The sequence below is a fragment of the Parasteatoda tepidariorum genome, chromosome 3 (genome assembly GCF_043381705.1).
Source record: "Parasteatoda tepidariorum isolate YZ-2023 chromosome 3, CAS_Ptep_4.0, whole genome shotgun sequence".
NCBI lineage: Eukaryota > Metazoa > Arthropoda > Arachnida > Araneae > Theridiidae > Parasteatoda > Parasteatoda tepidariorum.
Window position 1 is genome coordinate 84,631,463 of NC_092206.1, and position 22,017 is coordinate 84,653,479.

A 22,017-nucleotide genomic window follows, 5' to 3' on the forward strand; every position below is an offset into this window, starting at 1 on the left:
TATATATATATGTTTAAATACTCTTTTGTTAATGAAACTGTAGAACTTTATATTTACCAAAGTATATTTTATACTCAAACCTACCAGGAGTTATGGGGTATCTACCAAAATACCTAAGGGACCACTCTGGCCCCTTTCGTTATTCTAGGTATAAGATTCTATTTATACGCGTCTATAAGGCTAACACATGAATGATTAAATAAGCACTTAAATTGGATTAAATGATATGAAAAATCAGACGCACTCAATACTTCCAGTAAGTTATGTTTCGAATTACAAAGCAACAGAAATCGAGAGGGGCCAATTTGGCCTCCTCCGTCGTTCTTGTGTTAAAAAGCCTCTTCTCTAGCCATTTTGGATTATAGGTTAAAATTTTTGATTTCTGTTTTCTCGATTATTTTTTAATTAAATTTTTATGACAGATTAACATTTGACAATGCTATAATTTTTTAAAAAATGAAAAAAAACAACATTTACTTAGATTACGAGAAATAGAGCTTGATAACGTAAAATTTTTAAATCGTATTATTTTTTTTAAAAAGTAATAAAAATAATACGGTTATTTTCGAATAGGTAGTTCTATACTGTCTTTTTCTCAGCTTTTAGATTTTCTTTAATTTTTACTTCGATTGTTACTTAAACTGTTGAAAGTCAATTTGCATGATACTGAAACTTTCAACACAAACTACTCAAAAATATTTCTAAAACTCTAAAAATCGATAAATGTATAACACTAAATTACCTCTCAAAAATGCTACTTGTAGAATCGTATTGGCATAATTATGGTTTAAATCAATAGAAAAAGTAAAATATCGCCTGCTATATTTCTCAAATTCTGATTGGGTATTTATCATGTTTTGAAAGAAACTTCCGATTAGAGAAAATAACAAACATAAGTTAATTTGTAAAATCAAATAAAGAGCATTAAAAGAATATTTAGAATTTTCTCCTTCACCCTCCACTCCTTCGAAGTTGCTCGGTCAAGAAGAAAGAGCCCTCTAATGTATCTGCAAATATCTTTTTGTATCTTTATTTTGGAGTTTAAAACTCTTTTTCAGAACTGCGTTCCTATTTATCTAAACTCATTTCAGTGTTGATTCCTAATGACTTAAATCCACAAGAAAAATCCACTTAAGCAAAATTCGCTGAAGTAAACAGAAGAATATGTTTTATTTGAGTTTGAAAGCAAACAAAAACAGGATGCTGCAAAAAGAGCGGTAAGAGGTGTTCTTCACGATCACCTGACAATTTGAACAGGTGGGATGATTTACGATTTACTTTATTTCTTCATTTATCCCATTTATGCTATCGAATTAAGTTGCAATGTTCTTTAGAATAAAATGTGAAAACACAACAAAACTTTAAATATGTCCATTTAAGTGGTGGATAATTGGCTATATTGGATAATTGGGTACTTGCACTTCGCGAAGAAGAAGATCACGGATACTCATACATGTGACTTATGGCGCCAGCTGATCGTTTATAAGTAAAATGGCGCATTAATGCTGAGCTAAGTTTCTCCATAAAAGTTAGAATGTCAATTAACGTGAAGTTAATTAAGTACACCCCGTATCACACATCGAAATTGCTTAAATATAATTCTTTCTCGTCTGTGTCTTTTACTTAGCATAGAATTATTATTTGTTTGTGTATTTTATTGTAACGGTGATATATTTTTGTTTTGCGTACCTGGCAACTTCGATGGAAAATTAGTCTATCAATATTAAAGTGCTTAAATTTAAAGAAATTTATTACAAAGAATTTACCTGCATACAGTGAATCAATTCCGGATGGAATTTTTAGAAAAATATATTGTTATGAAATCTATCAACTGATGTATTCTAACAAAAGTCTCAATGACCAATTGGATATGATTTTACAAGTAATATATACTATTTTTTAGATATTTAAGGTATTAAGTATTATGTATAGAAAACTTTCACTCAAAACGTTGTATTTGTTATGTTAAATAACTTTTGAATCATTGGTTTTTGAGATTCTTGTTTGCTAATTTTTTCTTTCAAAGTGTAATTTTAAACAGCGTATCGCTATTGAGACTTGTTTCACAGCATATATGAATATTTAGAAAAATTCCTAAAGATTTTAAAGTGTATGACTACATGACTACTTGAGTGTTTTTAAGTTCATAATTTTGGCAACAAATTTATCCTTGAAGTTCCAAATTTTATGTAAAAATATGATTTTTACGATTTAAATTTAAGTAGTTACAATCACTTAACTTATTGTTGGAGATCTTTTGTCCGTAAACAGAATTGTAAACAGAAAAATTCAGCAAAAACTGTGGTAACTTTTTTAAGCAAGCTTATTGTAAACTCTACGTAATTAAACTATAAGTCTTCATTTGTGAATTTTTGGCAAACTTTTAGCTCGTTGTAAAGCTATGTAATTAACAATGAATTAATACTGGTAATTCTTAAATTATTATAAACATATATTTTTAAATATTAATAATTAAAAAAACAATATTTTTTTGATATTTAATGCATTATATATTTTTGCAACTTGTGGTTTCATTTGTGTGGTTTATGGTTTTATTTTTTTTCTCTTAGAGCTGCGGTCAATAAATTTAATTCTTAAAAAAAATCTACATTTTTGTGACATTTTTTATAGGCAAACTTAGTTAAACTCCACAAACTGCAATAAAAACTGTATTCAGTGTATAAATAATTTGCATTTTCTGACATAGATTGCAATTTATGAAACGCTTTCAAACTGCCGAACAAAGCATGCATAATTAAACTCAACTTTTATGTTTGAGTTGGAAGTTAGAAAGAAAAAAATATGTTTAACACCTCTTTTTTTTAGTTGAAACTTATGACAGCGTTTTAAAGTTATATTTAAATAAATATCGTTTCATCTCATTTTTATGGATGGGCGGTGTTAATATTGAGATCGAAAATAAGTTAATAAAAACAATGAGTGGACCCTTTAACCTCAGACCGGTTGCTTACTGAGTTAAGTTATGTGTATGCATTCAAGGTTCTTTGTGCAATTTCGAAAGGGCGTGCACTCAAAATAGAGCTCTTGTTGATATCTGAATACGCCCTCACTCATTGTATATTCTTAGCATCTTGAAGAACAAGAAACAAAAGGGTTGGCGTACTCCTTACAGTCTTTGATCTCATTCAGTTTTGGGTCACATGTTCCAGTAGGGTGGACGCTTTAGCAGCGAACTATGGAAAAGTTGGCTTTTAATGTAAAGCAAACTATACCCCCACTCCCTTTACTCAAAAGGAGAGAATTAATTTTGACAAAAGTATACTCTTCAAACTGCTTACTAAAGTTTTTTTTTCCTTCGGATTTCTTGGTCTTGTTATTGAATAAAACATTATTACTTTTTAAACCCCTTTGTCACCAAGAATCACGCAAATACTCTGTCGTGTAATGATACTCTTAAGGGGAAACACCCTTTTGTCTTATGAAAGAACTAGATGCAAAAAGAACAATTCATACCTATAAATGATAATGTGTTTAACTAAATGCTTTGAATGATGTGATGTTTTTTTTTCAGTTGTTAATTACTATATAATAGAAAATGTTAATTTTCATATGGTCAAAACCAGTGAAACCTAGAAAAGGAAGAGAGAACTAGTAATAATAAAAAAATTTTATGTGAAATTTTATATGAAATTAAAGAAATTTTATAGTAGAACTAGTAGTAAAAAGAAATTTTATGTGACGTATGTGTTTGATCGCATACATTATTGCATTTTAGCTGTTGTACACTGTAAAAAATTACGGTAAAAAGTACCTGCACTCAGGTTTCCAGTACATTTTTACGAAACAGAAAACCGTGCAGACATACCGGAATTTTTACAGTAGTATTACGTAAAACGTAACATTACGTATACCGTAAAATCACTGTAATTAATGAATATTACTGTAAAAATGTCCGTTTAAAATTTTGTGTTAAAAACGGCTTTTACAGTAAAATGGATTTTTCGGATGCTGCATTCAGAGTGCATACATAGATTTTTCGAAAGCTTCTTTGAAGTCATGAAACTAAAAACCGTATTGTTGGTTATTTAAAAAGGAGTTTTAAGTCCTGTTTGAATTTGTCTATTTTCACTCCGTATTTCGACAGTAATTTTATAGAATTTTTTTCTTTTACTGTGTAGACAATAATTAAATTATAATAACAATGCATTGTGTATGCTACGTACTCTATTTTACAGCTGTTTTTAAATTTAAATGTATATGTATAGTTACATTGGTATTCCTTGATGCAATGTATAATTCTTTATAAAAATATAAAAAAAATTCAAAGTTTTGAAAATAATTTGTTACTTTAAGCTCATTGTTGCTTAAGTATTTAAATGCTTAAATAACGTGATAGCGTAAGTATTTACTAATGTCCAAATTTAATAAAATTTTAAATAGTATTTAAAAATTTTTTTAACTTAAAATCAAGCGATTTATTTTCATGAAAGCAAAAACGTCGCTTTATTTCATACAAAATTCAAAACACTTATAATTAAAAGAATTTAAAGCATTTCTATTAACTACGTGCTGTAGTGTAAACTAGTCTCGCCTCTCTCATTTTTCTATATACTTCCGTATATTTCGTATCATAACTATCAACAATAGTGCGAGATAAAGTGATTGTACTCATACAATTGTTTCATAAAATGTAAGCAATTTTAAGTGAGAATTCTAAACCAAGTTATCCAATAATTAAAAAACTAAAATTAGCGGTGAAATACCATAAGACATGATCCAGTGGTCTATTTAAATGTTTAAAACTGTAAACATGTGACACCCTAATCGTGATGGACTTTAATTCGCGCAGTAGCCAAAATCAAGTTATCGTGAAAACTAAAGCGTGAGCATTTTGAATCTTACAATTAAAAACCCCTCACGACTTCTGCTGATGACCATATAGATCGTGAGAAAGCTATTACAAATAATGGCATTGAAAGAATAATTGTTGATTTGGCTTAACAAAAGTATTGGTTTATTTCCGATAATCAATACAAGGTTTTTTTTTAGACTTCGTAATTGTTTCAATCCTAACTTACCCTTTGAATACTAATTGTTGAAGATAATTCAATTCTGTGTCTTTACCGAAAGTACATAATGCGCATACTAATAATGATCCGAATGACTTTCAAGCTGGTATTAGTTCATTAAGTTGACAAGTCAATTTTAAAGGAGTCTTTCGAATTTTTAAGTTCCGTGTTAAAGGGTATCATTTGTAACCGACATGGATTTCATTAACCTGGCTTCTTTTCTTATAGTTCATTAAAATTTGCATATTAACAGTAGTCTGGATGAATTTCAAATTGATTCACGAAATTAAAGAGCCATAGTTATAAATTTTGAAGGGTTTTCAGGAATTTATTTAAAAGACAGTGTCAGCATTGTGGTATTGATATATTATTCCTTTGTGTGATTGAGAAAATTATTGTCAGGAATTTTATACGTTTTAATTTTGCAGTCTTTTGAGATTTCCAAAATCCGTGTACTTTTAAAGCAACTGATAACAATTGAATGCTAAGTTATCTTTTGATACTCAGCTTCACTTTAGTGTTAGAAATAATAACAATGAAAAAAAAAACCTTTATACAAATAAATCTATTTATTTATTTGTTGAAATGATTAAAATTTTTTCCTTCGATTGCAGAGTTTTGAAAGTTGTTATAATGTTCCGAAATATGAAATCTAAATTACTACTTTTGGGTTAGCCGTGATGCTCAATATAAGTATAAGGAATGTGTTCATATGTACAAGAAAAAAAAAATCTGACAAAATTATCGCGGTGTATAATAACTAAATTTCTAGTAAAAACAAACATAATTCAGGTTAAGAAAAACTAGTTAAAAATGTGCATTTGTAAATGATAATAATCTGGTTAAAAATATACGGTATTTAAATAATTTATTTAGTAATTTTTCAGCTCATAAATTTACTGTAAATTCTGGTTTTCAAAATTATTATCACACATTTAGTAAAAATATACAGAACTGAAACGTAAATTTAACCAAGTAAAGGGTTTTTGTGCTATGTTCTATAGTATCATGATAAAATTACTATATTTACCACATTTTGTCACATGTTATTAAACTATAATTCATGTTAATGCTATCAAAATCATTAACAAAGCTCTTCGGTAAAAATTACCGAACTTTTTGGTGTTTTCATTGAGCCAGAAACCCGGTGAATTTTACCATATTCTGGAAGTTTTGGCCATTCTTTTTTCTATCAGTGTAGGCTCCCTAATAAAAGAAGATATAGGAAAACTGATTAATAGCGTAAAACATTTTTCAGTTCAGTATACCAGACAAAATCAAAAGTTGTAGTAAAAGGGGCAATACAAAGGGCGCGTTTGTAAAGGGTTCTTTACAGAATAGGGAAACTGTTCAAAAACTATTTTTACACAATTCTCTTGTTCCCTATGTTTAAGAAGAGAAATATGTAACTATTTCTCCCTTTATAAATGATCTTCGTACTTTTGAAAATCATTTGGCAATGGATATTTTTTTATTATTATTATCTCGGCATACGAACATGCGCACTTTATTTTAAGAAACATGAGGGCTATTCTTGAATTCCTTCTGGGGAGGGAGGTTCTAAATTTACCGATTATTCTCTAAAGATATTTTATTCTAAAAAAAATATAATAAATAAATAAATTTAGGAAAAAAATCAAAAAAACAAAAACAATACTAATATTGTTTCAATGAATACTGTCCCTTTACCACAGTTTGAACAATCTTTTTTTAAATTTTTTTTATTTCAACAAACCGATTTATAGCAAGCTATTTTTTGTGTGAGAAATTATTTTCAGCCGAAGTTTGCAAATAAAGAAATATTTAAAAACTTCTTTCAGCATAAAAATAGGAAATTAGAAAAAATGTCAGCGTTAGGAATTAGGAAAAAAAAAAACTTCTTTTTTCACAAGTAAAACTGTACCTATAAGTTATTCAAAAACATTTTTAGCGATTTACAAACTACCAATGCAAATTAATAGTCACTTCTGCAAATTTTTACATCTTGTTGCATTGTTGCAGATAAATCCTAAAAGAAGAATGGAAAAAAAAAATGTCTGTTTTTGGTTATATGTTTTCTACACATTGTTTTACAAAACTGTAAATCAATACGCTGCTCATAGCTAAAAATTGAAACATTTTTTAAAAGTAAGATTTGATGAGTAGTGACCACTATTTTTGAGAGGACTTAAATCAAACTCGCTGAAAACTTTAAACGCACATTTTTACCCATTTTCAAAAATAACTTGCGAGCCCATCATAACTTCTTTTATAGTAACATAACATTTACAGGCAAAAACGGCCTACTAGTTCTCTCATCTTAAACTAAAGAATGAAGAACACAAACATTGTTCCATACCAAAACGTACCAACACACTTCTCGACTCAAATAATCGAAAAGAATGGGGTTGGGTATTAGGAGAAAGGGGGGTTAAAGCATGTCCAGTGCACACGAGCGAAACAGGGGGCCCCCACAACGAACTGTATACAGAAAAGGAAATTATGTGAATATAAAAAAAAAATCTTTATAATAAACATCCACGCGTACACCTTCTCTCTACCCACCTGTATTCGCCCAGGATCCCCTGAGCACGAGTATTTACCATTTCGAACCCCCGCTTTCGCCTCTGCTTTCGAGATTTTGTTGGGGATGTGGTGGAAAGTGTTGTAGGTTGAGGACTGGAACAGACTAACTGGCCTTTTTCGGCGCCGGCTTTAGTCATTCGCTTGTTAAATATATCGTGATCTAATATCGAGGGACTCGATTATAATTTTGATGCATTTAAGGAATAAATGAGGTTGGCTTCCGGCTAATAGGTTATTGGGAAATTTGAAGCAATATAACGAGAACATGCTATTTGTTGAATGGGAAGCGACCACAACATGAAACAGCGTTTGTTCTGAGTCATAACTCTTATTAGGCGAATTATTTTATGGGTTTTGTGGTATATTGCTGATTAAATGTTATAATGAAACCTGAGCTAAGGTTTATACAGTAGGGATGGGCATTATAATAAGAAGAAACATTGGACCTTTCTTTTTTATATGTATCTTCATATTTGAGCATTATTTTATTCATGTCTTTTTCTGTTTGCAAGTGAAATGATGAAACGTATTGTGGGGTGTTGAGTACTGCTGTGATGGAACATCTGAAAGGCTCACTAATTCCATCTCAAAAGTCAGTGTCGGCACCTGCCTTGTGTTCCTATGGAAACAGCATTAAGATTCCAATATTCTCTAAAAAAAAAATCGCTTACGAACACAGAACCTAATGCAAAATTTTTGCAACCTTAACAATGGGTCTGTTTCGCGACATGGAGCCCCATGCAAATTTATTCAACTTTCGAGAAGTTTATCTTTTAATGGTTTAATAACAATTATGTTATCAACATTTTAAGTATTTTCTTCGAAAAGATAAACTAAGAGACAAAGAAAATTTAAAATTCCAATGAATAATGAATTACAATTCACGTTTTTTACAAACTTAGGGAGCATTCTCACTGAATGTGGTTTGATTATTCTGCTTTGATGTACTCAATCAAATTCTTAATTTCTAAAATGTATATTTTGTATAAATTTTTATTTTGATGAAAAAGTGGCAAAAAATATTTTCAGTGCAGCGTTAGAAAATATTTTGCATTAAAATAAAAAATTTGTTTTCAAAGCATTTGAATTCTACCTAAAATCATTCATTAATTACAGAAAGAGAAGGAAAGAATATATCCATTCTCCTCTCAAGATGAAAACCAATTAAACTTTTTTGTTTGTTTTCGAACGACATTGTCCGAACAGTTAGGAGCGGGCTCCGTGTCTGGGAATTGACTCATTGTGTTAGTGGAAAAAAATCATTTTTCCGTTCAAGTTAAACTTTAAGAAGGACAAAATGATGTAAAATAGAACAATAATAATTAGATCGCAACTAGTTTACACGATATTATGGTTTTATACGTTATGGTATCACTGCAAAATTTTCAAAACAGTAAAAAATAAAAAATTTGAATTTTTTTTTTGGACTGCTTAGATTAGATAAAATCAAAGATAGTGAAAAAACTGCAATCCATTGACATTGCTGTAATATCTATTTGCAACTTATAATCATTTAGCTGCTGATCTAAATGAATAAATAAAGCTATTAAAAATTGTTTGTTTTCAGAACAGCATCATTAGCATACATAATAGGATAATTTGTTAAAGATGTCAACAAAAAAATTAAAAAAAAAAAACGTATTAAAATTTTATGTTAAATTAATTTCTTTTCATATTTTTAGTAGAATAAATTGTTATGCATTTTCCAATGAATCAGTGGTACCCACTTCATCATTTATAATTTTGATAAAATTTAATATGCAAATGCCTGGTATTTTCAAACTAAGTTCTAACCTAGTATCTACAGTAATAATGTGAAAGTGGAAATTGGATCTGACTTAATACATTATGCCTGCGTAGACAGCAAATGAAATAATTTCAAATTGAGTTCACTATTGATGTGATATAACTGTAACAAGTAATTACTTTGACTACAGATTTCGTACTGTGAAAAAATTAAATTTTTTTGGGAACTGCAATTTTAGAAGTCTTAACGAATTTGTTGGTTATTTAAAAAGGAGTTTTATCTCCTTTTTGAATTTCTCTATTTTCACTCACAACAAACATGAAAAAGCGCATTTTGTAATTTTACTATTGTGCTTTTTAAGAGATGGTGGGCTTTTTAATTTTTTTCTTTATGCTAGGTATTTTTCTTTCCATACGTACGAAGATAATCTAAAGTTACTTCCTTGCAATTTATCTTACAGTTCCAAAATAGGGAAAAATTTAGAGCAAAACAAAGAACCTTGAAAAACATGTTAAATGCACGTGAAGTTAAAACAACTAAATATTTGAAAACCTGATATTCACGTTAATGTTCTTTATTCTTGCATCAACAATAAACATTGTCATCGCATAGAATATGAATAGTGTCAAAACTTTTCACATAAAAGTTTTCTACAAATGCTTTTATTTTGATATTCTAAACATACGATTCTCTTTTTCAATTTAAATGAGACATAAAATTGAAGCATAGAAAAATTTCAAGGATAAACTTACTTCAATACAACAGATGAACTTAATATTGACGTTGCCAACTGCGCAGTTTTTTTTTTAACTAATTAAAATAGAAATTCCTCATCATGTGGATAAATTTAGTTAGTATCCATCGATCAGTTACCGAAATGGTGATTGAATATCGGTTGCGATTGGTTGATTTTATTATAGTGCTGGTGTAAAATATTTCATTTAGTCCCATTGCCGTCGGGCTGGTGGTAATAAGATGTCATGATTGAGCCTCTCTATATAATCATGAGTTATTTTCCCTAAAAAGTCCTCCACGAATTTCATTTTAACTTAATACTTAACGAACCAAATATTTTTTAGTTTTTAGAAGTAAATTCAAAATTACAAAGATACGGGAATGAACGCAATACTCCATGCGCTTTTATACGCAAATATTCCATGTTCGCAAATGACAAAATTTATCAAAATATTGTGTATACTTCGTATATTGTATTGTGTATAATGTATTTTTCAATTCAATTTGAAGAAAATTGAATTGTTTCAATTGATGACTTGAATTGAAAATAGAATTGTTTCAGTAGATTTTTAAAAAATAAAATGCTTATTAAAAATAATATTAATAGTATTTCGTTATAGTCTCTTTCATGGGCTTGTTCCTGCCAATGAAACAAATTTTAAAATAAAACTGACATTTTGATGCATACAAATCGAAATTTCTATTATTTGGTTAATGTGGTTTTGGGGGATCTTGTACACTTTTTTTCCCCCAGTTCAAATTGCTTAGGTCGGAAAAAATTGTTTAATTCTTTTTTTTTTTTCGGTTGTTGCAACACATATTTACAAAAAGAAAAAAAAAAGTAATTATGAGTTGTTTCATTTTGAAATTAAAATTTGTCTTAGCCACTTTGTACTGACATTTTCTTCATTAAAATATAAAATCTATAGTTTAAAGATTTTTCACATGTTAGGCTTAGTGAGAAAAAAAAAATTGGCATTTTTATAAATGAATGTTGATGAAATGGTATCAAAAATAAAAGGGAACTAAAAAAATTCTAGTGGCGGGAAAAATGAGACACGCTTATGACCTGTGGCATGATATCAGTCTACTTTTCATCTTGAAGCTGTATTTCAAGGTCGCTCTGAGGTGATCGAGAATACATTTTTGCCCGGGTCTAAGATTGCCCCCCACGAATCTGAGGGAGGTGAGGCACGAGCAATGAAAGTTTGGCGGGAATTCATTTGATTGCTGAGCACACCACCTGAAACCTGTTTCTTCGATGCTGTAGTTGATTTTACTCCATTCAGTTGGTTACGCCCCTAGCGTACGCATGCGCACTTACTTCGAACGTGAGGGAATGGTCTGAAAGCAAAGTTTACTTGAGCAAAGTTTATCCCTCTTCTTGGCGAAGATCCTTGGAAGCTTCTTGAACATTTTACAACTTTTTTTATTTTTTTATAAATCGGATCTGCTCGGAGTGTTTTTATTGAAAAATAATTTCTAAATTTAGAATTTTTTTTTTAAAAAACGTTCACAAATCTTGCTTTGATTGAATTATATTATATTAATATAACATTTATTCATTCAATATAGTTGTTGCAGTAACAAAATTTTGGCGTATTGTTTAATAAAACTTATTTAAAACTCTTCACTATAATTATTATATTGTTTTGAAAAAGCTACTTTTTCTCACCGCAAACCGATTACTCCCGGTATTATTCGATAGAACAGGAATGCATAGTAATGCTTGCACACTCATCGCAATATAATGACACAATAAATGCTTGCGGACGAAGTTGCATAGATCCTTAACATATTAATAGCGTATTCACAAATATAAAATGATATTTTTATTATGAAATGAGCATAGATTGTACCATCGTTTATTTTACATTTAAAAACAATGTTAAACTTCAGGCATACAAATCAAAAATTTCTGTAACATTAAAAAGATAATGCGTTAAAAAATAAACTTGAAATTAATTAAGTTGTGCGATACTTTTTTTTTTATTTTAAAAATAAACCTCTCTTCTTACTCATTTTATCATTCATTAAATAATATTTTCCTATAGGATATCACTTGTTTGTAAATAATTTTGAATATTTTGATGACCGTATTAAAACAAGTATTAAAAAAGAAAAAAAATCATATGATAAATTAAGGGTAATTTTATGTACCTTTACTTATGTTTGCTTATACTTATCTGATGTTTACTTGTATGTTTATGTCACTTACACTTATTTTTTCTCTTTAGTGTGGCCTTAGTATTAATTACGGAGAAAAGTTACAAATTATTTGTAGAACTTTGAGAAGTCCTAAAACTATATCTGATTTATGTTCACTATATGGAATTTTTAATTAGTCTGATATTTTTTTTGAGGGATGATAACATATTATTTATTTAGTATTTAAAACTAATTTTTAAGTATGAAAAGAATTCGTTAGAAATTTTTCAGAAATTTATCAGCTCATTTCTTGAGTGAACAAAAAGGACATTGGAAGACATCTAATCAGAAAGCCGAGATGTGAAAATTTTGCGTCATATTAAATTGAATGTGTTGAAAAATCGTGCTTAAAAGTTCTAAAAGTAGTTAATTTTCGTAAATATTTATAAAAAATTTTCTGTTGAAATGTTGATTGAGTATAATAAAAAAAATCCCCATTAATACATTATTTATTTCGCGGGAAATTAATTTTAGTAAATTGAAATACGAAAATATAAGTTCGATTCAAAATGGGCCAAATGTTCTAACTATTTTATACCTTTATTTTCACAATATAAGTACAAAGCAATAGAGCATGACGTAAAAACTGGTTAAATTTAATTTTCAGTTTCGTTTTATCAGTTATTATACTTTTCAGTTATTTCATTATAAATACCGTATATTTTGGTAATGTTTTTTTCTTCTTTTTAGAAATGTCTTTATTACGCTGTGCGGTAATTTTGACAGAATTTTTTTTACGTGTATAATTTGATTAATTAGCATTTATTTATCGTAAAGGAGATTTTAAAAGCAGTAATAGTAGATATAATTAAGGACTTTTTTTTAGAAAATACAAATTTAAACTGCAACACTCATACACATTAATAAAAATGCATAAAAAACAACATATTAACTCAGCTTTAGCAATAATGGTGCATGCAGTAACAGAATTAATTCACACTTGGAAATAATTGGGGATATAATAAGAAGTAATATAATTCATTATTGATATTGTAAAATGTATTTTAGACATTTGTAGATATTCGGAACATAAAAATATTTAATTCGAATCTAGTGATTTTACAAACCTTTTTTAATTATAATTTCTTAAAATTATTTTTCATAAAATTTTAAATTGAAAATTTTGACTTTTAACTAAAGTATATATAGTAAATCTTTCTTCAGAAACTAGTTCTGAACGAAACAGTTTTCGAATTTGGCGCTTCATTGAAATTATGACGCCAAGCATTTTTTCCACGGCTTAAAGAGACCTATCCCATTTTGTGATAACCCTGGACGCGTTGTAATCAAAACTTACGAAAGAATCTTTTTAAGTTCTGCAAAATGTTTGTTGATAATATCTGTGATTCATTCTAATCGGAACAAAACTGTTTATGAATCGGCTCTTTAAAGATGATTTGTCAATAAAGTAGTAAATATATGTCATCGAAATTTGAAAGTGACTATCAGAAACAAGGATATAGTTTTGCATGAAGTTTTATTTGGCGACATTTGATTACACACTGCGGATCGGTTGCCAAGAGCAACCACACCAAAACAAGGATAGTATGATACATCTTCAGGTAGGAAATATTTTAACAATTCGTTTATCTGTTTCTTTGGATGCGTCAGAAATGCAATTCGTTTACTTTAGAAAAATATTTCATTTAATTCTTCAGCAGATTTGAAAATGCTTGGATTATCAGAACTTTAAATTGCTTTAGAATAGTAAGATAATTTGCTAAAGAATTGCAGACATACTTTTAATGTTGTTAGAAGAGTTTTTGTTCGAAGCTGTCATTATTTTCTTTAGATTGTAAATTGTGAATTTTGTAAATTTACCAAGTGGAGTTTTAATCGTAAATATTCTTTTAGAACAGAAATAATTACGGTAAGCTTATTCAATCAATATAATTTGTTCTACGAATGTTTAGAATATTTTTGTGTGGTTATTTGGGTACGAGAATTTTTTCTATCGTTTTCTGTTCTTTGAATGGTAAATTTATTTTAATTAAGTTTAATTGTATGAATTGTGTTGTTAATTTTAAACAAATTAAACTTATTAAAGTTATAAGGTTTAATGAAAAGCTCTATATTCTTCATTGCTGGTATTTGAAATTTGTCTATTAATTCCACTTTAACATTCGTTGCAAAAAAGAATAATGGTTCTAAAACATTAAATTCTGAATATGTGTTTTATAATTATTAAATTTGTTGTTCAAGTTAATTTTAGTTTAATTGATAAAATGATAATTTTCGAAGTATATGTCAAGGAAACTGTTAGCTAAACAAATAATGCTGTTTGTCTTTATATTCTGAAAGGGAAACAATAAATAAAATTAAAATTTATTAATATGAAATGCAACTTTTAAGGAATTTTAAGTTATTTATTATAAAATATCGAATTGTATTTTAAATTTTAATCTTATAGTCTATTAGAATACTTTTGAAATTCTTAAGAATTCTTCATTTTTCTGAAACAGGAATTCAATTTTTACAATAGATCTTCACATTAAGATATGCAATTAAATTTTTTTAGTTTTGGTAATTATTTTTAAACTAATGAAGCTTCTTATTCTTATTTTTCTCTATCTTTCAAACTGTAACTTTTTTCATATTAGGTTCAGTTTAAATTGCTCACGTATTACAAACAATTCTAACACTCTTTTGATATATTATGATATCATATTACATTATGATGCATATTAAACATATATTATTCTTTTGATACATTATATTAAGCATAATCTTTGTAAAACATTAAAAAAAGAACTAAAGATAAAAAGACAGATGTTCGCTTTCAAAATGACATCATTAAAAATTCTGATTCCTAAAATACTGATGAAATTGCAAAATAATGTCTTTAATATATATGTTTTGAAATGGTTCGAAAAAAAGTGTACATTTTCTAAAAAGAAAAATATTTTTCGTAGAACCATATAAACTTTTTCTTCAAAAATGCGTCTAAAGAAAAGAGTTAAGAGTTAACTATAAAGATATAACTTTCTTGAGTATTCGTAATTGGGTGAAAAATAATTGTTTTTTAATGCTGTCTAAAAAGCTCAGAGCACATTTCATAATTTTTCTTTTCTGAAATTACAATAAAAATATATTAATTAAAATTATTGGAACATTTATTTTGTAAACTTGTTTGTTTAATATACTACTTAAACAAAGTTTTTTTAATTAATAAATGCGTTATTAAACTGTTATCGTTGTTGCGGTTATCATCAACTATTATCACAGTTTATTCATTTAAAGTAGATGCAATTATGAATTTTTTTTAAAATTATATTTTCTTACTCTTACTCAAACATATATTTGAGCATCTAAATATAATAAAATATATTTTTAAAAGAGTGAGGCATGTTCCTCATATTTTAAGAGTTACTGACTAGTCTTAATTTGCATGTTCTTGTGTATTTCTGTTTAGCATGCTTTCAATGCAATGACTCAACCTAAAATGCATTGCAGACATTTTGTAATATCTAACATCTGTGATAGATTTAAAATTAAGTTTTTGACTGTTGCATCGGGGTATTATAGGTATTATTTTCTATTTCACTAAATTTCATAGCACTTTCTAATTATGAAATGTTGAATTTTTTGATGAATTTTATTTATAAATTTAGAATTTCTATCGGCAAAGCATTGTTAGTTTTTCAACTACTTTTTGATTACGATTTTACAATAAATTAAATTAATTGCTCAAGTGACGTTATGAATGACTTGCGGATTGCGTTATAATGCGTTTAAAACCACTAGTAAAATCACAGTAATAGCAGTATGAAATCAAATTTATGTGAAACTGCTTTTTTTTTTAAAAAAAATAAATAAATGCGTATTCCGTAAAACGATACGCATACAAAAAGGAGCAAAATAAGAAACATCGATTAGCCACTTCCTCTCATGTCCGAACTTTTGAATGAATGACATCGTTGTAATTCGTGTGCCTGCCGCAAGGTATTTAAAGTGCTGCTGTAGGCTTTAATACCATCTGCTTTCCTTCTAATGTGGTTAATACCACTTTTTGAACCATTAATATTTGAAAAGATAAGTGGTGTGTTTGAAGGAGTTCTGCGTCTCGAGGAAAATGTTGTTATTATTTTATCAGAATAATTAGAAATAAAATACATAATTAGTTATGAAATAGGGGTAATACCTATACCGCCTTTATGTAAAATGGTGTCACATTTTTTCCATAATGTCCATAAATGATGTCACATTTTTTTCAATATTTTTGATCCTCCATCTTCCTTTTGTAACAAAGTGCCACACCTCACTATATCCCAATTCCTTCTCACACGTCACACTATTTTGCATGGAAAAAAGCACAACGTTATGGATCATGTTTCAAATTTCATTTTTATCTTAGCGTTTTAATGACGTTTGTGAGCATAGCAATAATTATAATTACATGTGTACTTTTTTGATGAAAATTATAAAATTAAATAATGTAAAATTAATTAATCAGTTTTGTTTTAAGTAAAATATGTGTTGTTAAAGTTCTTCTTACCCTCCCTCCCCTTGTTTCAAACTGTTTCAATTTCAAGAACTTCTACCTCCCCTCAAAGCGGAACATCATTTGTACAACAATAACTTCATTCAAAAAGAAAAAAAGCAATTAGTCCATTTTTTAATCTTTCAGCCTCTCACTCTTTCAATTACTACAGTTTGATGTGTTTTCACGTTTTGCTTTACATTTTGAGAATTTCATTTAACTTGAAGCAATAGAGCTTGTTACATTACAAATTGTACGTTAGACTGTTGCATGACATTAACATCAAAACATTATGAAACATCTAATTTAACGTATTTAATATTCCAGTTTCTTTCCCTTTCTCTTTTAAGAATGTAATTGGATCCTTCCGTGGAAAAGAAACGAATAGCTAAAAAACAATAATAATAAAATTAAATAAATTAATAAAGAAATAAGAACATAAATGACCAAACATTTTTAAAAGTAGAATGGATGTTTTAAATTAGATTAAATAAGCAATTATGTTTAAAGGCTATATGCACGCCTAATTAAAATTCGTTAATTGCGTTAGCGTATTAATACAGTATAAATTATTTTAACTGTCGATTAAAAATTAACAATTATGCCTATAATACTAAATAAATCGTTTAAACAGGTATGTAAAAAATATTTTTAAAAAAAAGCTCCCTTGCGTTGATTGAAAATCCTTTCAATCAACTATTTCATAAATATTAACTTCTGCCTAATCGGATAAGAAAAAGCCGTTGCTTTCTAACTTATCCCTTTTGGGTGTGATTATACGGTATTAAACATGTGCGTATGATTGAATTTGCGTGTAATCTTTAATGGATCAACCTGTACAACGAACTCTTATTGCCATCTGTCAAAACAAGAATACTCTATTAACATAAACCATCAGGAAGTGGAAAAAAAGAAAAAAGAAAATCTTATTCTTGCCAGATTTGTTAAGTTGCTTTCATCTATCTTAGAATTTGTGGGGAATTATATTCTTTTTTGATGGTAAAAGTAGTGAAATTATTCCTCTCGATCCTTTTTCATTTTTATTCCTTATCGGAAGGGTGGCAGTATTCATCGAAATTCCTCATCACGCTCTATCGATCTGTCAATTGCTCTGGTTTCTAAATTACTGTTCCAGACACTTAGAAAACCTTTTCTACCACACTGCAGGATATGAGAACTGTCTTTAAATGATTTTTTAAACTTTTTTTTTCTTCATCTTGTTCAGTAAGAACTGCATTTTTAGTATATTTGAAGAAACTATAAGGCATATCCTGTTATTTCTTTCTAATCGATATTTTCCAATATATCTTCAAAATTCCGATCTCTTACGGTGAACTTAATATGGCTCCCACTGTGATGACTGAAATTTGGAGCCTGTTTATATACTCACCTATTTTTTGTGATATGCTATAACAGTTTTCAGTGGTTTCTTGGCAAATTCCGAGTTGATTCATTTTTTTCCCTATTATATAAAAGAAATCACTTAGCAGCTAGGTGAATCTTTTTTGAAACTTAAAGCTAGGGAAAGCTAAGTCCTAACTTATAAAATGTGATGACTCATTTGATTAAGTAGTTTTTAAGATTAAAATAACTTTCCTTGCTCATTTCTTTAAAAAGCTGCTTTTAAAATTAAAATGACTAAATGTTTTTTTTAAAACTAAAATAAATAATTTATAGTAAATTTAAGTTTGTCTTTAATTATATAAATCGCTAACTTATAATTTTTTTTTCATTATATATTTTTGCTTTAAAAATGAAACTGAATATGTCAAGGCCCACTTATAATTTTAAATGATTTAAGTTTATGGGTCACATTAAGAGTTCTATGACGAAAGGGTAGAAATATATTGATAGACTTCTTTAATACGTTTTTAAGCAAGAGCATCATAAACTCGCTCACTGTGCTTAACTTTCGTAAATGATAATAATATGACGTTAATAGTAAATAATAAAATTTTGAAATTGCTTCTTCAAATATATTTATCTAATACTATTTCCATACTCTTCAATTTCTCTTGATTTACCTTAGCTAAGCGTTATCTATGATTTTGCGTGTAAGAATTTGTTAGCCTTAAAAAAAAAATCGATGTCAGTCTTTGATTACAAGGTCATTTACAAGGAATCTTTTGTGTGGCGCTGTTATGCAGATGTGTTTCAATTCTTTCCATTCTAGCTATTTCTTTGAAAGCATCTTGATCTTTCTAACGTCGAAAGAACAAAATGCTTTGGCATTGTGCCTAAAATGCTGCATTGAATTCATGCTTCATATCACAGTGTTTTTCAGTTTTCAGTCTTTTAGATTTCTGTCTTTTCTCATATATGTGTCAAAATGTGACGGACTAAAATTTTATAACAAGTGCTACATTTGTTCGAAAACAATGCAAGAAATTCCAACCATATATTTTTATATTACATAATCAATATGTCTTACAATATTTCTTAAGAACGTAACAGGTTGCAAGTCGTTATCCTTTCCCATTATTCTATGATATATTTCTATATATTTTCCATATATTTCTATATATTTTCTATATATTTTCCCATTATTCTGCATTGAACTTATTTTATTTCAAGTTTATTGCTTTCCATTTTCAGGGAGATTTTATCCAAAAATATTTAAAATATTCCAGTGATTAATTAAGAGGAAATAATATGTTGAGAAATATTACTTGTTTAAAAACTTCATCCACTTTAAAAACGACAAATCGGAAATAATGGTTGCTCAAATATAAGCTTCCATTTTCAAGTCGTTTTGTTTCACACCTTTATTTTTCCATTTTTCGTTGGCAAATTAACGTTTTATATTTCAAATGACTTTCTTTTCTTCTCAATCGCATCTGGCAAGTCTTGGAAGTGGGCGCCTATTTTCGAGCGCTTGAAGTATGTCTACTGTAATTTCCGATTTGTATGTTTTTGAAGTGAATGAAGTTTTTAAACAAGTAATATCTTACCGCTACAGTTTTTTATAATTATTTATTTAATTCCAGTAATCAATAAGAAATTTGAACCAGACATAGCAATATTGCATTTTTCTCTCTTAACTGACGAAATGAAATAAGAATGCACAAAATACAAAAGAGTCTACTGTAGTGCTGTTAATTATAACAATTTCATTTAACGTTTTTATTGTTTTGTTTTTAATGAAAGATGTTTTAGATTTTTGTAAACAGCATCAATTTGTTAGATATCGTATTTAAGATCGTGCTTGATTTTAAAGAGTTTTTGAAGAAACATTTTTCAAAACTAGCTTAAAACAAACATCAAATGCTGACACAAATAAATAAAAAAGTACTGATGAATTAAAATCGTTTATACATTTTATTCAATTAAGTATTGAAGTATCCCGACAATAAATTCTAGCCCGTTGTTTCTAAACTGCATTCAACATACTCTCATGAAAATCATTACTTTTCATTTCGACAATAAGTTCTGACTGAGTTAATTGAATTGTCAACTGGACGTTTGTAAAATGGTGACGATTGTCATTTCAAACGCAGTTAAGTGAAAACGTGCTTTCAATAGGCACCGCATCGCTATTGTTTCAATAAATTTGTTCACGTTTCTCACAAATCGTTGCTGCATTGTGTTCACATAATTTATGAAATTCATTTTCAGGAACAGTTAGTGTGAGAAATTCGTTACATTGTTTCCCTTTATTTGAAAGTAAATTTGTTCGTATGTTATTTCCATTTTTATTATTCCACTTGTATTTTTTTCATCTTATTTTGTTTTTTAATTTCACTTTCATGCTTTTCGTTTATTTCAATAACAAAAAACAATTTAATGACGAGTTTACGATTTATCTAGAGTCAATTTATTTTTAATTTTAAGAAAATTCGCAAATCCTCTAGTAGTTATTCTGAAAGTAGTTGCTTTATTGTAATATTAAACTACAGCAAAAATTTTAATTACGAATTTGAAACAAAATAAATTCTAGCTTCATTTTAAAGAATTACTTCTGAACGAACTAAAAATTTGAAGCAAATTTTTAAACAAAAATAGAAGTGAAATTATCATATTTTGTTTCAACTTTGCAACTTTTAAATTTTACGTTTTATGTTTATTCTTTGGTTCCAAATTAAAATCTAAACGTAAAAAGAAATATTTATTATCTTAATTAAAGCGATTTTTGTAATTGCTATTATTTTAATAAAATAAATAACCTGTGCATAGAATTTAGATAGCAGTTGCTCAAGGTTGAATGTAATTGACATGCACTATGAAACCTCATGTCGACATCACTTGCTCTATAACATCCCGCTGTTTTGCCAGTTTCAAGGCATTGCACCATCGACATTTAACAATCATATTTGTTTCACCTCGATGATAATCCTTTCAAATGATCTGTTTTTAACATTGGAACGCGAAGGTAATGATGTTAATTCATTAGGTGAAACTCAACCAGACACCCTTGTATATTAGTTAAAAAGCGTGGAAAAAATGAAATCAAATCATGGAAAAGACGACATGGAGTATTCATTTTGAGAAAGGGAGGCACAATTTAAGTATTATTAATTCTTTAGTTAATAAGTATGAGTCATAATTGTAAAAATAATGATTAATTTGTTGTTTTTGGTTATATGCAAATTATTTAAAGACATCTTAGTGTGAGTACGAATCTTATGATCGAATTTTGTTTATAAAATTATTTTGAACTCTTATGTTCTTTTTCCCCCCAAAAAAGTGTAAATTTTTTGTTTTTATGAAAAAAGTTTTGTAATTCAGTTATTAAGTCGATTCTACTCTGGTATCTACGATTGAACTTTATTGTTTTCAGGAGATATTTGATGCAATTGCATGTTATTTAAATGCTACGTTTATTAATTTCAGGTTTAAACAAATAAGTTAATGGTATAAAATTTTTGAATCTTTTATCGCATTTTAGTAAAAAAAAAAAAAAAAAAATTAGAAAAGTAGGGCTTGAGGCAATCACATAAATTTTTTTCAAAGCTGACATTTTTACTCTAAACTACTTCCATTGTATTGTTTCTCGAAGGGTACTTTACAAGTTTCCCGAATTTCAACTAGATAAGAATCCAAAACACAGTTATTGTTTACATAAAAATCGTATAGTTTCTTTCCAATATATTCTTAAAAGTACTCCCCAGAACAATTTGAAAATGTGGTTTATCATTATATTGCTCCTTGCCCTCCAAATGAAAAAAAAAAAAAAAAAAAAAAAAAAAAAAAAAAAAAAAAGCCACGTAGCGTCACATTCATAAACTTGCCTATTTTAAAAAATTTATTGTTTT

General features: G+C 28.1%; 1 protein-coding gene across 3 annotated transcripts in view; it reads left to right on the plus strand.

Moving 5' to 3' along the window:
- The window catches only part of LOC107440583 (serine-rich adhesin for platelets), an 87,082-nt gene that overhangs the window by 32,912 nt on the left and 32,153 nt on the right, over positions 1-22,017 (plus strand). The window contains exon 1 of one of the 3 annotated variants that reach the window (XM_071178920.1): positions 13,533-13,847. The exons of 1 other annotated variant lie outside the window; for it this stretch is intronic. The gene's annotated coding sequence lies outside the window, so the exon portion shown is untranslated. Of the gene's footprint in view, positions 1-13,532; positions 13,848-14,015; positions 14,156-22,017 lie in introns of those variants that run through there. One more of the 3 variants, XM_016053558.3, reaches the window with a different exon arrangement.